The sequence below is a fragment of the Ursus arctos genome, unplaced genomic scaffold (assembly GCF_023065955.2).
Source record: "Ursus arctos isolate Adak ecotype North America unplaced genomic scaffold, UrsArc2.0 scaffold_9, whole genome shotgun sequence".
Classification (NCBI taxonomy): Eukaryota; Metazoa; Chordata; class Mammalia; order Carnivora; family Ursidae; genus Ursus; species Ursus arctos.
This window is the reverse complement of record NW_026623111.1, coordinates 8509697-8527490: the sequence shown is the minus strand read 5'-3', so window position 1 is coordinate 8527490 and position 17794 is coordinate 8509697. Positions and strand designations below refer to the sequence as shown.

The following is a 17794-nucleotide window of genomic DNA, read 5'->3' as shown; positions in this document are numbered from 1 at the left end:
TGGGTCCATCTCTGTACTTCCTGGTAAAATCCAGGTTTAGCAAGAATTTTAAGTCAATTTAGCAGGAATCTCCTACCCTTTGTATCTGAAGGCCCTGACCTGACTTCAGCAGGAACCCCGTCAAGTTGGTTTTGCAAGAAGAACTCCAGACCATCCCCCACCCCAAGCTCATGTCTCCTCTTAGTAATTTTCCATCCACTGCCCTTCCCCGCTTTTGGCTACAGATCCTTATTGTCCTTGTTCTATCCAGAACGAAGCCCAGTTCTATAATGGATTCTCTTTTTTTCCTATTACAATAGTTCTGAATAAAATTTGCCTTTACCACTTTAACTTCCATCCAGCTCTGGTTTAATTTAACAACATCCACAAAGGGAGAAGAGGAAAACAAAAGCAAATTACATTTTATATTTAGCAGAGCCTTTGCCTAAAATCCTAACGCAGAGTTCTCTGGTGACTTGGGCCAGAGGAAGTGCCTTAGGCTGCAGACCTCCAGGTACTGCCCTTTCCCTCTGTCTGTCTTTCTATCCCTTCCCTCTTTCTTTATACATGCAAAAGGTAGCATTAGCTTAACTAGCAATAACGGAGTGCAATGGAGGATGTGAGAGCATGAGTGCAGAACAGAAGAGAGAGGGAGAGAGATCGGGATGGCTGGCATAGATATCCTGCTAACCAGCCTACATGGGACCTTGTCTTATTAGGTTCAGTGTGTTCTAGGCACATAGAAGGAGGAAACCATCCGTGTGCTGGTGTGCGGGTGTATATGCCTAACTAAACTCACTAGAATGCATGTCCCAGGCAAACAGTTCTGAGCCACCAACTATAAAACTCTGGAAGAATTGACAGGCAGGAGGTGATATGATGTCCCTGTAAGAAAAAAGTGAGTATCTTACATATCTTGTTTCTCTTCTCCCTGAAATAGTCACGTGTCCAAGTATATCAAAACACTATTCTTTTCATTCCTGAAAAGAATATCCCTTATCTAGGTACTCCCTATCTGGCATTTCACTTAGTAAGGACACAAATCTAAACAAGAGCATTGCATTAGGTTTTTAGTTTAAGGAAGAAAATGAGAATGCCAGTTCAGGAAATTGTAAAATCCAGGGATTATATGGCTTCAGGCACAACTAAATGCAGTCGTTTTTAATGCCTTTACATCCTTGTCTCTTATATTTCTTAGCTTTAGTTTCCTCTGTATGAGCTCCATCTTTCAGTATTTCTGTCACATGTCAAAGTGATGCAGTCAGCAGGACAAGGCTACATGTGGTATTTATGATTCCTGATCTAAGCGAGTAATTTACCATAGTTCAACATCTATACCACTTCCCCAAGTTTCATTGACCCAGTCCAGCCCATATGCTATGATTTGCATCTAATGTTAGGTCCAAGGAGGTGGGACCCTGTCCCTGTTATTGGCTTAGGGTAGTGAATGATTTTATGGATACCCTAATTCTTTGAGGACTCTTGAGACGTCTCTAAGAATTTACCAGATAATGAATCCAGCCTCCACAAGATATTACTCCGCAATCCCCTTTTCCAGCCTCCCTTGCATCCAGAGAATAGGCATGAGTACTACATTCACCCCATCAGACTCATCCATGGGAGACTCACCCAGAATAGAGCAATGCAAGGGAGCAGGTGCCATTTGAATGGATCCATGGCAAGGGTAGCTGTTGACACAAAACATCTCATGTGTTGTTGCCATCTTTGGGCTTTGTTTCTGGCCATTCATCCTCATGCATGAATGTCTCTGTGACACTCTCAGATTCTTTGTGTCACCTAATAACAAATTCTTTTTTTCTGCACTTAATTAGAGAGGGTTGAATCAGATGTTCGCAACTTATACTCTATTATATCTGCCCACCCTGTTGATGGGTAGTGGAGGTCCTAGTTTGATAGCCACAGCATTTTAACATGGTTTAGGAAAGGGTAAATTCTCCAACACAAGCAGCGCTGGGTTATCAAAAAGTCCCTGCTACCCACCCAGATCTGTAGCGATTACCAGAAATACTCCGTTATGAAGTGATTCATTGATTTGTTAATTAATGAGAAACTCTCTGGAACATCCTCTGGTGAAAGAGGTATTTCCTTACTTTCATCCACTTGGCTGGCCCTTTAGGTGCAGTCAGCCAGCACAAACACTATGCTGGGGCAGGCACCTGAAGCTGCCATCATGCCCAGGGCACGGCCCTCTAATTCCTTATCCTGCTTCGCTTCATAACCCTGGCTTTGGATCCTGGCTCCTTCCGTCAATATTAAACTACTTTCCTTGATTCTCTGCCCTGTTTAGGATAACATACTTCTTTCTTCCACTTTTTGGGGCTCGTTTTCACCTTGTTTGCAATTTGGCATACTTCCATGATTTGTACACTTCCCAGAGAGGTTCAGTAGGCATTCTGCCACCTTGGTCTCATTAAACTTCATTGGCCAATCCAATTCTCACTCTTTGCCTCATAAGGGAAAGATGGCTCAGACGTATGCTAGAGTGTGCTGGTGTCCTTATAGCCACTGAAATCTCCCCCATATCTACTCCTTTGGTGGGGTGTCCAGGTCCATTCTCTCTCCAGTCCCCAAATCCCACCATAGAGCAATATAGGTCTATTGTCCATGTTTATGGAGGACTCTCTGAAAGAAAATATCCAACTGGAATCTTAATAAAATTGGCCCTTGAATTATTGCTGAGGTCTCACTTTTTAAGATCAATTTTCTATGAAATTTTGTATGGTTTTATGACAGTCTTCAACTCAGCTTTTATAAGCCCAGTTAATGATGTTGCAACTTCCCCTGGGCATTTTCTGGTCCCAGGTGTTCTTGGGTGGCAGCTGTTACAAAGCAGCTGGAAGATGCTGGGCTTTGCATAGACAATACAAACCATATCTATAGGAAATAAAATAAGTGTATTTTATAACAAAGTAAAACTAAATTGTTCGTGAATCAGAGTAACTCTTGAGAATAGGACCCTGGGATATACTGTAATAAAGGAAGATGTACGGACTAGCAGTTCAGAGACCTGAACTCTAGTCCCAACACACCTCTAAGACTGTATAACCTCGAGCAGGTCCTGTCATCCAGCAGGACTGCAGGGTTTTCAACTGCAAAATGAGAGTGCAGACTAAATCAGGTGTCAGCAAACATTTATTTTTATTTATTTTTTACTGAAGCGTAGTTGGCACACTCGTTTCAGGTGTACAACATAGTGGTTGGACAACGTTACATGTTATGCTGTGTTCACCCCAAGTGTAGCTGCCACCTGTCACCATTCGCTGTTATTACAATACCACTGACTATATTTCCTATGCTGTACCTTTCATCCCTGGGACTTATTCATTAGTAACTGGAGGCCTGTGTCTCCTACCCCGTCACACGTTCTGCCCATCCCCACTCCTGCCTCCCTCCCTGGTGACCACCAATTTGTTACCTGTATATATGGGTCTGTTTCTGCCTTTTTAAATGTTGATTTGTTTGTTTGTTTTAGATTCTACGTATCAGGGAAATCATATGGTATTTGTCTTTTTCTGACTTATTTCACTTAGCCTACTACCCTCCAGTTCCATCCATGATGTTACAAATATAGGCTTTGTGGGCCATATATTCTCTGTCGCAACTACTCAGTTCTACCATTTTCGTGTGAAAAGAGCCATAGACACTGTGTAAGAGAATGATCATGGCTGTGTTCCAATTTACAAAAGCAGGCAGTGGGCCGGCTTGACCTATGGGACATAGTTTGCTGACCCCTTGACTAAATGATCTCTAAAGGCCACACATGTCTACTCTAATATTATCTGATCCCAAATATAGGTAAGATATCTGGAAGAGCAAAATTCCCAAGATAATTTTAAGATTAGATTGTAGTAACAATATTTGATTTACATTAAAGTTATATTTTATAATCTTTTCCATGATACCTAATCCCTCATACTAGTTCCTCAGCACTACAACGTCGTCAGTTTTCATGGACACACATACATACACGCTCACACACACACACATGCACGTTTACACACACGTACACATTTCCTTCACAAGTTTAAATTGACAGATTCTCAAACCGTGGCCACTTGAAAATCAGTGTTCTAATTGTGCTCATTACTTATAGGTAATGTTGATCACTTCTGAAGCATAGGCTGACCCAGAAACAGTTTTATTATTTCATGAATTGAATAAATATTTATTAAGCACTTATGTGCTTGGCATTGTGCTGGGAGCTGGGAATAAAATATTGAACGAATCGGCTATAGTTCATATCTTCAAGGTCTAAATAGTCCAGCATAATTGATTTAACATTTTAATCACATCTGCTTAATAAGTTTTACTAATGTAGTAAGGCAAATATAGAAGCATGAACCAAAATACCTGTGCTCTTGTCTTAACTTCCTACTTGGATGACTGTGGTTCAGTTCTTTAAGTTTTGTGAGCTTTACCTTTTTCCACTGTAAAATAATGACAGTTACATACCTACCTTAAAGGGTATTTGGGAGCATGAAGGGTTCATTTCATGTGAAATGTTATTTATAAAGGATAAGTTTTGTATACATAATGCGTTATTGAGTAAAAGCTTTTTATAACCTAATGTTCCTTTAGTTTAGAATTGTCAGATCTATGTTCATAATTGTATTTTTCCTTCAGGCTTATTTCAGAATTTTCTGATCATCCCTCTGGATAATGTTATCTTTATTTATTAAGGATTTGTTATATATATATTTTATTATTTATTATTTATATTTGATTTTCATGAAATGTGGAAGTGAATTTCTTTATTAGCATATGACCTATACATTGAAATTGGTGGATTAATTGAGAGTCCTCCACACCGTGCTCATTATGGGAAAGTCGGTTTCTCGAAGTTCTCATATGCATTGAAGCTCCCCTCACATCGTCATCCTCCTGGACCCCTCACCCCATATGGAGGTAAATTGGAAACCAGCACTGGTAATGCCAATGTGTGTCACTTTAAGAACAGGACATTAAGCTAATTAACTTGGCTAAATAATAAAAATAACATTGTATTAAATATTATTGGCTGGTTTAGCCACCTTCCTGGGCACCTAACACATATGATTGCATCTTTTTTTCACAAATACCTTGTTTGATATTTTCTCCATTTTAAAACATGCTCACAGTTAACAAGCAGATGGACCAGGATTCAATCCCAAATTAGTCTGACTTTAAAACACCTGCTCATTTCTCAAATTATACAGTGTTCTTTCTTTTTCTCTTCCTCAGTTTCAATCTAAATTTAGCTTTCAGATAGTCTAAAACCATGCTGGAGAGCCATTGAGATAACTTGGTTTCTATTCATATGAGAAGAGTAAAACCTTCGTGACGAAGAACTCATCCTAAAGGAGAGACCAGATGCTGGAATGTAGTTAAAATACAGCAAACCAGAGGCAGAGGGATGGGATGAATGTGAGAACATTCCTTTGTGCCTGCATCTCATCCTGGGGGTAGGGTGGGCGTAGTGGGAGAGGTGGTGCGTCAGAAGATAAAATAACTCTGAAAGAGCAAAGACATGGTGAATGGGACACATTACAGTAGGCGTGGTCAGCCTTCCGGGTCAGCAGGGGCACTTTACCTGGGTCCTGTCGGAGGCACACTGAGGTTATGTCCTGGGAACACCACAGCAAGCCCCCTGTAGCCTTCACCTCAACAGCAACATGCACGCTCTCAAGCCTAGCAACTCTCGCGGGAAAACAGCAGGTGCACCTCTACAGGGGCCACTTCAACTCTGACGCTTCCTATTTTCTTGGAAAGGGTGAAAGATTCCAGTCAGCTGCAAGAAAAAACGAAGAAACATATCCAGAAATGTTCAGTAGAAATTTACTATGGACCTAGATTTCCACAGGACAATTGATGGCAGAATTTTATAGGTGCGCACACACACATATGTATACATGTACATGTATACACTGACATGAACACATGTATACATCCGTGTACGTGTATACATATGTATATGTACACACATAATGCTTCCTGCTTCTCCAGTCATAAGTTCTAGATTCCATCTTTATTCACCATTTCAGTTCCCAAGACAATTTTTGTTGTATAAAAATAGTGATGATTCCATAGAAGTTCCTAATCATTTCATATCCACTTAGCATCCTGTTCTTTATAAGTTCTGTAAAAGAATGTAGATTAAAAATTACAAATGACCTGGGTACCTCACATTCCCATTCCCAACCTCCCCACAAATTGTTGTGTATCCTTCCAGTCCTTTTGAAAGTTAAGCTTATAGAGTCCTTGCTTCTCTGCTCTAAGGATGAGAAGCTGACTACCAGGAAGGGAAATCAAAGTACTTATTTATCCTCTTTCTTATGCCTTGAGCCAACTCTAAACACCCAACCTCCCATGCTTCCCCTCAGAAAATGACTCAGGTCTCCTGACATCCCTGGAATCAAAGGGTCTCCTTTTGCAAATGAAAGGGAAGGAGAAAGAACACAGACAGAAATCTTTTTTTTCTTTTTTCTTATTAATTTTTTTCTTTTAAGTAGGCTCCATGCCCAGTATCAAGCCCAATGTGGGGCTTTAGTTCCAGACCCTGACATCAAGACCAGAGCTGTGAAAAGAGTCAGATGACTTACCCACTGAGCCACCCAGGTATCCCAAACATCCAGGATCTTTTAGAGGCAAGACTTTGGAGAAGTTACTTACACTTTGTGACCTATTTCTCTCCAGGGAAAGAGGGTTAATGATGCCTACACTCCTCAGCTCCATGAGGATGGGGCTTTGTCCTGTTTACCACTCAGAACAGTGCCTGGCAAGAAAAGAGAACTATTTAATAAAGGGAAAAGGGAAGCAGGAAGGGGAGGGAGGGAGGGTGAAACAGAGAAAAGTATGTGAATTCTTTTCTTTTCTTTTTTTTAAGATTTTATTTATTTATTTATTTGAGGGAGAGAGCTAGAGAGAGTGAGAGAGAGAACACAAGCCAAGGGGAAAGGCAGAGGGAGAAGCAGACTCCCCGCCAAGCAGGGAACCCGATGTGGGATTCGATCCCAGGACCCTGGGATCATGACCTGAGCCAAAGGCAGATGCTTAACCAACTGTGCCACCCAGGTGCCCCAAAGATTTATTTATTTATTTGACAGAGAGAGAGAGCCAGCGAGAGAGGGAACACAAGCAGGGGGAGTGGGAGAGGAAGAAGCAGGCTCCCAGCGGAGAAGCCTGATGTGGGGCTCAATCCCAGGACTCTGGGATCATGCCCTGAGCTGAAGGCAGACGCTTAAGGACTGAGCTACCCAGGCGCCCCTGAATTATTTCTATAAAGTGACTGTATCGAAGTCTGAATCCCAGTCCCTTAGAATATGGCCTAATTTGGAAATGAGTGGTTCCACATGTAATTCACTAAGGTGGGGAAATACTGGGATGGGGCGAGCCCTTTACTTTTATCTGACATGGCCAGTGTCCTCATAAAAAGGGGAGATTTGGACAGAGACACACATATAAGAGACAACAGGAAGGCAGAAGTCAGGGTGATGTATCCACAAATCACAGAACGCAGGCATTGCCAACAAACCACCAGGAGCCAGCGGAGAGCCAGCAACAGACTCTCCCTTAGCACATTTTTGAGAGAGCACAGCCTTCCCGTTGCCTTGATTTCAAATTTCTGGCCTCTGACTGTGAGACTATAAATATCTGTTGTTTAAGCCACACAGTTTGAGGCACTGTGCTGCAGAAGCCCCGGGAAACCATCACACCTTATAGGCTTCTCTTTTTAGACTACTCTTTTTAACCAGTTTTCCCTATTGATTCATTTCCTTCTTCGTGCATTTATCTTTATAAGATCCAAAGTGATCTTTAAAGTAATAAATATAATCACCCGCCCCTCACCTCCATGTTTTAAAATATCCTAATGGCTCCCTGTCACCCATTGGAGAGAGGCTGATAGGGCCCTGTGTCCTGTCCCACATCACACCCTTACTTAAGCTGCAGAAACAAAGGGGTTTCTCAGCCTCTGACCCCTTTTCTTGATCCCACTGCAGACTCAAGTCTGCCATTCTTTGAACAAGACCCAAACAGCACAGAGAGGTCAGCCCCGTTTCCCTAATCTTCTGCTCCCCAATTGTCATGCCGGGCACAGCACACACATTTTTCTGTGATTTTAGGCTTTTTCTGGCTCAAAAGACAGTTATTTGTATATGTTAAATTCTGCTTGAATCCCCTTAGGCCTAGTATCATAAGCTTCAGTAATAAATCAAGCAAACACATCAAAGAAATAAAACTTTGCTGAGCTTCATCCCTGAATCACTGAAAAAGTGTCCTTTGGCACCCTGGCAAAAAGCAGCTTTTAGCCTGATGATTTTTCCATTGCATTAATTCCTGATTTCAAAGGCATTAGGTGGAGGGGAAGGTGATAGCTCTCTGGGGTCTTCAAAAATGGAAGGAAATGAAAACACTTAAAATCTCTATTGTGCTTGACTGCTGCCTCCACTTAACCGCAAGCTTCGGTGTTTTCATTATCTTCTTACTAGTAATTAACTTACCTGCGCATAATCAACAAATAATAAAATGCTGTGGCAGAAGAAGAAATTAGTCTGCAAGCATTCCCTAGAATTATTGAGAAAATCATAGGGACAAACTATGCACTCAAGTTGTAGCCATCTTTCCTAAGCATCACCCCTTCCCGTATTTCAGACTGGACGATTTTCCCAGCATTCCATCTCTAGGCTCTTATGAAACTATTTTCTACACGCAGACTTGCTTATGTAACAGGTCTACAGAATCATAATACTCTGTTGCACTCTAGGAGGAAAGGAGAAGAAATTATTTGGAATATGAAGTGGGTGAGAAGGCCTGAGAGTTTCCCAAAAAGTAATTTCCCCTTGAATGAGACACCTTTAGGATTGAAGCATTGGATACTGAATCTCTACTTTGAGACCTTTCTCTAAGGTTTACAGACACTTGATTCTGAGACAAAAGAAGAGGTGATGGCATTGTCAACATTTCCCATTTACTCCTTCGTTGAAGGTGAAAGAAAGACAAAAAAGAAAAACAATTTAAAAAGAGGTTATCTTTGATTCTCTGAACTACGTGAGGGTTCGATGAGTGAGAATGTGATTGGGGTTTTATAAGATGTGGGCTGAAATCTAACCATTCCATCATCTTAATTCCATGATCAATTCTACTCTGTGCTAATTAACATGGCACAGTGTTTCCAGCTAAAGGATGAAGGCCCTTTCCTGGAAGAACTTCACAAAGTCTGACTTACGAAGTCTAAAGATGGTATCATGGAGTTTGGCGTTGCAGATCTCACTGGATGCTTGCAGTCGGGTTGTTCAGGGAGATGGGGGCCTGAGAGAATTTAGGAGGGATGCAGAGTGGTTGTCAGGACACGCGAGTGAGAATCTTCACCTGACCTGCATGGCTCATGTTTTCATCCGTCTACACCCTGGGATAGAGCAGGTGTGGTAGCTGGGGTTGAAGGCTGAACACTCTGCTGGAAGAACTAGCTCGTCACTTAGCAGTGTCTTTGAACAAACTGATTAACCTCCTTGACCTTCTGCCTCCTCATTCAAAAAATTGAAATAACAGAGGGGGAGACGAACCAGGAGACACTATGGACTCCAGGAAACAAAGTGAAGGTTTTAGAGAGAAGGGGCGTGGGGGATGGGCTAGCCCAGTGAAGGGTAGTAAGGAGGGCACGTATTGCATGGAGCACTGGGTATTATACGCAAGCAATGAATCATGGAACACTACATCAAAAACTAATGATGTACTGTATGGTGACTAACATAACATAATAAAAAAAATACATAAAAAAAAATACCCCTTTCAGAGGTCATTATGAAGGAGGACTGATGCAATGTATATGAAACATTTTGAAAAAATAGTTAAGTATATTACTAATAATACTTACCATATGCCATTCTTATATAAGCACTCTAAAGGTGTTTTAGCAAATAATAAACTTATAACTGTGTACTGTCATTGCCCCTATTATCTAGATGAATGTTTAGTTTCAAAAGATATAAATGTATACAGTGTGCATCTGTTATTATTATTATTACTATAATTACCATTTTTTCATTTATAATCTCATTATTTCTCAACAGCATTAAGTGCAAAAATAGGATGGAATGAAAGGGAAATATTATTCAAATGTACAGATATAAGTGTGTAACATTCTGGGTCTTTCCCTTTTATTTGGCTACTTTGCATGCTTGTACATATGGTGAATATATTCTAGATTGACAGTTTAGGAATGCACCAGAAAGCAGAACTTGATTTAGATTTGTCCATCTCTGTGGTCGTTAACCAAGCCACCATCTTGCCCAGCCTGTGTTAAAGAAACAAGCTCTTCAATGAGTTTGACTAAAATCTCACTCCCTTTCTACCTAATCCCCACACTCCATGTGGTCTTTCCCAAATACAACTGTGCCATCCTTCATAGTTTATCATTGACCCCACAGTAAATTTATGTAGTCTTACATGGAGGCCCTTCACTTTGCAGTTCCCCACCTCATCTTCCCCCTCCTCCTCTTGTGCCACCCTCCATCCTTGTCCCACACTGTTCTGTGCTCCCAAAGCCCCTGGGCCTCCTTCATTACAGTCAGAGCTGCCAGAACGTGGTATGTGCATTCCTAAACACCACGCACTATGCAATGTTATGCAATATAAGCCACGAGACTTATGGGATCAAGGACATAGAAGACTCTAAAATTTCATTTGTGACATACATAAAAAAAAGACAGAAACCTAGTAAAAATGGAAACACAGTTTTACACCTGCCAAGTGGTTAAAACACTCATAAATGCTACAGAAAAAGTAGACCCTGACCTTGAAAAAGACCAAGAGTGTGTTCATGGAAGGAGAATCAGAAGGGTACAGATTGTGAGCAGTTGCAAAGTGGTGACAGGAAGGCTACCTTGAATTAGAGGGAAAGCAGGGGCTTGTGGCACTCAGGGGACATCTGAAGTGCCAGTGGACATTTGAGGTGCTGCATGTTTCGTTTTGTGTGTTCCAGGTGTGATTTTCTGCGTTCACCAGTGTGTCCCAGAGTCACACATAAGCAAATACAAAATTCACCCATGCTCACATTATCCCTTAATATGTAACTACATTGGAATACACTTACCTTTTCATAACAAGTGGTGCAGCGACTGTGTTTTGATGTGCCGTGGTTCATCCTGCTCCGGGGCCTGTGCTGTGCTGGACTTTTCCATAGAACCCTTACCTGCCTCCCTTAAGTTTCACGAATGCCACTTATCCTTTAGATCTTAGCTTAAACACAATTTACTGCAACGAATCTTCTTTTAGAAGAACTTCAACATGTTCCAAGTAAACTTCTCATAAACTAATCCCATCTTATTTTCAACAAAACTGTTTCTAAACCTAGACCCATTAATTCAAAATACTCTGTGAGAACATTTATTTCTTTATCTCGCCCCTCCCTCAACAAACTCTCCCTTCCCCAGTCTTTCCCATCTCAGTTAACGACAACTTCACTTTTCCAGATGATCGAACATTTGGCATCCTCCTCAGCATCTCTCTTTTATACTCTTTGGTCGGTCTGTCAGGAAAGCTTGTAGGTTCTGCCTTCACAATATATTTAAAATCCAACCACTTCTTGCCAACTCACTATTGTCCTTGTTCAAGCCACCACCACCACTTGTCTGGGTGACACTGGCGTTCTTCCTGCCAACTTGCCCAGTGTGGTCTATTTTTAACACAGAAGCAGAGTGATCCTTTCAACACTAAATCATGTTACTTCTCTGCCCAAAATGGCATCCAAAGTCCTAACATCAACTTAAACGGACTTAAAGGATCTCATATCATTCCCTGTCCAACTCCAGCTCATCCCTCTTATTCTCTCCTTCCCTCCACCTTCCAACCACACTGACTGCCTTGTTCTTTCTTTCTTTTTCTTTTTTTAAAATATTTTATTTATTTATTTGGCAGAGACAGCCAGGGAGAGAGGGAACACAAGCAGGGGGAGTGGGAGAGGAAGAAGCATGCTCCTAGCGGAGAAGCCTGATGTGGGGCTCGATCCCAGAACGCTGGGATCACGCCCTGAGCTGAAGGCAGACGCTTAATGACTGCACCAGCCAGGCGCCCCTCCCTTGTTATTTCTTGAGCATACCAAGCACATCATGTTAGGACTCTGACTCAATGAGTCCTTTATCAGAAACACTCTTGGCTCAGATATCAATATAGCTTGATTTCTTACTCCTTCAGTCTCTGCCCAAATATCATCTTAATGGTAAGGTTTTCCTTGACCACCCTAATTAAAGTAGCCAAACTACCGTCCCATCGTTATCGGCATGGTTGTCCTTATTCCCCTACCCTGGTTCATGTTGATCTACAACATTCTGCATTTTTCTTCTTTATTATTGTCTAACTTTTTCAATTAGACCCTGACATAGGATTTGAGTAATGTGTTACTAGAAAACCAAGTTATAGATCTCCAGAACCAGGACAATAATTAAATCACAGCGATGTTGTTAGCAATCTGGCTCCAGGATTGGGGCATAGGATTTTTGTTCAGACCCTCATACCTCACCCAGAAGGTAGAATATCATCTGGCATAGACCAGACATTCAAAAAATATTTGTTGGGTAAAAATTTCAGATTTGAGATAATTGCCTGAGCTCTCAATTATTTATAAAAATTACTACAAGGGTATCAGTATTTTTTTTTCCTAAAACTGGCCATGTTTTAGAAATCCACATAGTAACAGCATGATTTGTTTTTATTGGTAGTCTTGCTGAAAGAGGTTTCATTTTGGAAGTGGTTCAATTAGGAGTCTAGTGTCTAAGGAAGTCTAATCTACTAATCTAACAGATATGATGTAAGAGTTTGGAGACAATAAACACAATGACACTATTAGTGGGAATTTCCCAAGAGTACATATCAAATAGAAAGTCAGTGTAATAGTGACATTTATTACTTGGAAACTTGGACTTCCGGTCTCTCCTTGTTCTTTACACTGCATAATCATCATTGTCGTGTGTATCAACTACATAGTTATAAGGGTTGAGTTATATTTAAGACTCAGGGGCTTACCAGTTAACTTCAGCTGACTAACTGGGTTGTTTTACTGTTCTACTTATGCATTTATTTATTCATTTGTTTTTCTTGTTTGTTTACAACTTCATGGAAAAACGTGAGTCCAGCCATGTACTGAATACCCAAAGTTTAAACTGTAAACTCCAGAGAGGCAGTGCGAGCTTGGTATCAGAGCTGAGCTTTAACCTTGGTCTTACCTCTTGTTATCTGTGTGACCTTGTAAACATCACATAAGAACATACTTCTGAGGCTCTACTCAGAAAGGGGCAGCAACATCAATTAGTGTGCTAATTGGATTTTTCTAAGAGAAACTGCTCCCCAGCAGTGAAATTCAGTCTCACCTACAATGCTGTGTGTAAATTTAAGCTGGTTGGCTTGGTTCTTGTGTGATATTTGTGATTGATGAGTTTTTGTATTTCTGTGACACTGTTTCTCTGGGAGAAGAAACCAGCACTGGGGCCAGATTGCTAACAATATCATTATGATTTTATTATTGTCCTGGTTCTGGAGATCCATAACTTGGTTTTCTATTAGCGCATTACTCAAGTAAGGCAGTGGGAAAGCAATCACTTCTGGTGTGGGACAGCACAAGCCACCTGGCTTTTGGAAAGGCCTATTTGGATGCACTAGAAATGAGAAAACCAAGTGAAGTGACCAGCATGAAAGGAGTTTTTCCTTCATTGTGCACCTGTTTCCAGTGTGTGAGATGATAGTGTCCCTGGAAAGGGAGACGCGTAAGACCCATTAACATTTGGAGGATAGATGTGCACTCACCAAGTGGTAAATTTGCCCATTAGGGTAAGAAATCTCATCAGCAATTTTGTTAGTAATCTTACACAGGCAAACTGGAGTGTTGTTCAGCTGGAAAGATCCTAGAGGGACCTGAAACTGATAGGTTTTAATTTAAGAAATATTTTAAGGATACAAATAAAAGTCATTATTGTGACCTTAAAAAGATGAAGAGAACTTGGCATGCAAATCTGCACAAAACGCTTACCGCGTCTCTCTTCATGGGATTCCAAGACTGAAAACTCAGGAAACAATATATGGAAGAAAACTTACCTTCCACATTACCTATGTGCCATTAAACCTAAGTTAGGATAAGTCATAACCTCGTTATATTAGTTTGCTAAAGCTGACACAACAAAGTACCCCGGATGGGGCACCTTAAACAATAGAAATCTATTCTCTCACATTCTGAAGGGGAGAAATTTGACTTCAAGGTGTCAGCAGGGCTTCTTTCTTCTACAGCCTCTCTCCTTGGCTTGCAGATGGCCGTTTTCTCCCCATGTCCTCACATGGTCATCCCTCTGTGTGTGTCTAGGTCTTAATCGCCTCTTCTTATAAAGACACCTGTCAGATTGGATCGGGGCCACCCATATGACCTCATTTAACCTTACTCAGCTCTTTAAAGTTCCTGTCTTCAAATAGTTACATTCTTAGGTGCTGGGATGTTACTAATCAACATATGAGTTTTTGTGTGTGTGGAGGAAGGGGGAATGTTTTCATCCCATAATACTCATTCATGCAAATTTTGAATGGCAGGGCTTCTTAGCCCATCTTCCAGAAGAGACAATGGAAGTTTGGAAAGGTCAAAAGTTATCATAGTAACCGCTGAACATAGAGAAAGAGATTGAATGAGAAAGCCATGCTGTTCTTTTCTCCCACCAAAGTGCCGTTTGTTTCACTGACTAACATTTAGAGGGGTTGGACCAGAAAAGGGAAGCAAAAACAAAACAAAACAAAACGTAAGACTATAATGCTATTCCTCTTAATTTCTGGGTTTTCACATCATTACCAGAATGCTGAGAAATTACCAATGACCATGATAGTATTCATTTAATTTCTCAAGAAACTGAGAACTGAATTCAGCAACTGAACTTAAAAACCACTGAACATATATTTGGATAAAGTATTTGGATAATTTATGTATCAGTGATTATTTTTCCCATGCATAGTTTTATATAAAACATTAAGAGATTTGAAGAATGGCATAAAAATAAATATATCTTGTTTAAAATATGCACTTAAATAATCTTGTTTTTAATTTTATATGATTGGAGTCTTTCCAATACAACTTGATTCTTCATGGAATCTTAAGAAAATGTCCTCATTTTCGTATGGGATTCAGACTACTGTAAATTGGAAACAATTAATGTTGATATATATTTGCTTTGACATTCTATATGCAGTTTCTTCAAGGGAAATATATTAATATTGCTCTGTCCAAATCATAATACAGCAAAATCAAAATTTTATCAGAATCTGTTAGGTAGCTTCATGAGAAGACATCATTTCTAAATCACTCAGAATGGCAGAAAGGGGGAGAATGGGAAAAAAAATTAGACTAGAATTGAGGAATCTTGTATTTTACTCCCTCTTCAGCTACCATTGTGTCTAGTAATATTTGACAAGTTACACAACTTAACCAGGGAGAGTATCAATCATTACCAGGTAAGTAGCCAATGACATCATATGTGTAAACTACAAGAATGTGTGAATGTAAAGTGTATTGTTTTATTCCTTGAGGAGGAGAATCACCCCATGTTGCATTCCAAGCACATTGTAAACACTGGGAATTCAATGAGAAATAGGCACCATCTAGTTGGTTAAGCATCAACTCTTGGTTTTGGCTCAGGTCATGATCTCAGGGTCCTGAGATCAAACCCTGCTTTGGGCTCTGAGCTCTACGAGGAGTCTGCTAAGTTTCTCTCTCTCTCTCTCTCCCTCTGTCTCTCTCCATGTGAACCCCCCAATAAATACTCTGACAACAGAGTAAAGGAGAGAGACAGCATAATTTGTGGTCACAAATTCCAAATGATGCATGCGACAGGAAAGACCGTATGGTATACCATGGGAGCATAAAAAAGGAACACAAAACCCTGCTGGGGGTGAGCAGGGAATGGGTAAAGAGTCAGCAAAAAGTCCCCAGAGATGACACCAGATCTGAGTTGCATATGACCAGGTTGTAGCCACATCAATAGAACACATTGTTATACATAAAACCTTCTATTTTGCTTTTACATTATGACCAATTCAACTCTTCACACAGAAGATAATGAGACATTCAATTTTGCTTTGACATAATCTTTGGTGATTTTTAAAATAAATAAAAGGTTGGCTTCTACAAGGATTTTTATGGATTTTCTGAAACTTTTCATCTTTTGTAGATTAGTATTGGTATTTCTACTGTGAGAATTGTGACAGTGTGCATTTTCCAAAGATGGCCACAGTGACACTTTCTATTTTAAATGGTCTTCTGCCAAGTGACTCTGCCATTGCTTTAATTTAAGGGTGGGGTCTTTGCCTCTTCCTTTAAATTAGGGTGAGCTTTTGTGTGCTTCAACAAAGAGAATGCCAGAAATGATGTTTCATCACTTTGCAGCTGGGTCATGAAAGTTAATGCAGCTTTATCTTGTTCACTGTAGTAACTGTGTGGAGTGTGGAAGCCGGTTCACTCCCTTGAGTCACCATGCTATGAGGAGGTCAGACCACATCGAGGGCAAATGTAGGTGCTCTGGGCAGTGATGTTGGCCTTTGACTTTCCCAGGCCAGGCGCCAGGCAGGTGAGTGAACAAACCTTCAGATGATACTCTCTCTGGCTTCCAGTCACCAGTCTCCAGCCTTTGAATACTTCAGCTCTGGCTCCCATACTTTAGTATGGGCAGGCCACCGCCCCCCGCCAAGCTATCTGAATCCCTGAATCCCAAATCCACATAATCAAATGGTAAGCTGTTAAATTTGGGGTCAAATTTTTATGGAGCAAAGACTCAAAATAGGATTTGGTGCTCAAAGGGAAATGCTGCCATAGCAAAAGACTAAAACATGTGGCATTGTCTATCAACCAGATACTGAGCAGAATGGGAAAGGGTCGTGAGGAGACTCTTAGGGAAGCTAGAGTTCAGGGAGGGAATCCTCCTGGAAGGCTGGAAGAAAGATAATTCTTGTTTTGCGGTGGCATGAAGTTTGGTAACACTGTTTGCTGTGGTGCTGGGGGAAATACAGGTGTTCCTAACCAAGCAGCAGATTTGCGGGAGATAACTCCCAGGCAGAAGAGGGAAAGAACCAGCTGGTTTATGTGATCCATGTTGGCTAAGTTTTTTATAGAAATGAGTTAACAAGAAACCGCTCAGTTTTCAAGCAAAATGTATGGGAATTACGAGGGCAACAGGATTTCCTGGGTTAGAAAAAACACAAACAACAAGGCAAAGCACAACACAACAAAACAAAAACAAAACAAAATCAAGTGATGGAAGACCCTGGGCAAAAATAAAGTAAAGGATACTCTCAGGCTAAATAGGAAGCCAAGATTGTTATTACAAAAATCTTTCTTAAGACTTCAGAAGTACCTAAGTTGGAGCCTTATAGACCCTTTCAAATAATCAAAAGCCTTCTAAGGAGCTGAATAGTGTGCTTGCAGATGGTCTTTATTTAACTGAACCCAAGGAAAGAAGGGCTTATCCCCAGGAGATATGTGGATGTTTGGGGGTTTTTTTTCCCCTAAAATAATTATTTATAAATGGATACACAAGAAGCCCACAAAGTTTTTAAGAGAAAAGGACTAAAAGTGCTCAACTGTATAAAGAGAAAGGGTTCTTTGAGAATGCACATTTTTATAGGCAGGAAGCAGGCTGAAAAGGCCACTCAGTTACAAACATGACTCATACCTTAAAGAAGTGGAAAGTTGTTTCAGAAAGTTGAACCAAAACCCCAGTCAGTAGGGCTAAGAGGCAAAGATAACAATTAATAAGGAGTAGCACAGAGCCTGATCAAGAATTGGTGGCATGTGCTTGCC

At 40.7% G+C, this 17794-nt stretch overlaps 1 long non-coding RNA gene across 1 annotated transcript; it reads right to left on the bottom strand.

Moving 5' to 3' along the window:
- Positions 1–4132: 4132 nt before the first annotated feature.
- On the bottom strand, positions 4133–11576 carry LOC123001899 (uncharacterized). The gene is made up of 4 exons (XR_006411202.2): positions 11069–11576; positions 6649–6751; positions 5570–5767; positions 4133–5333 (listed from the first exon to the last, which is right to left on the bottom strand). It is a non-coding gene; the product is annotated as an uncharacterized LOC123001899 (long non-coding RNA).
- Between the last annotated feature and the right edge of the window lie 6218 nt (positions 11577–17794).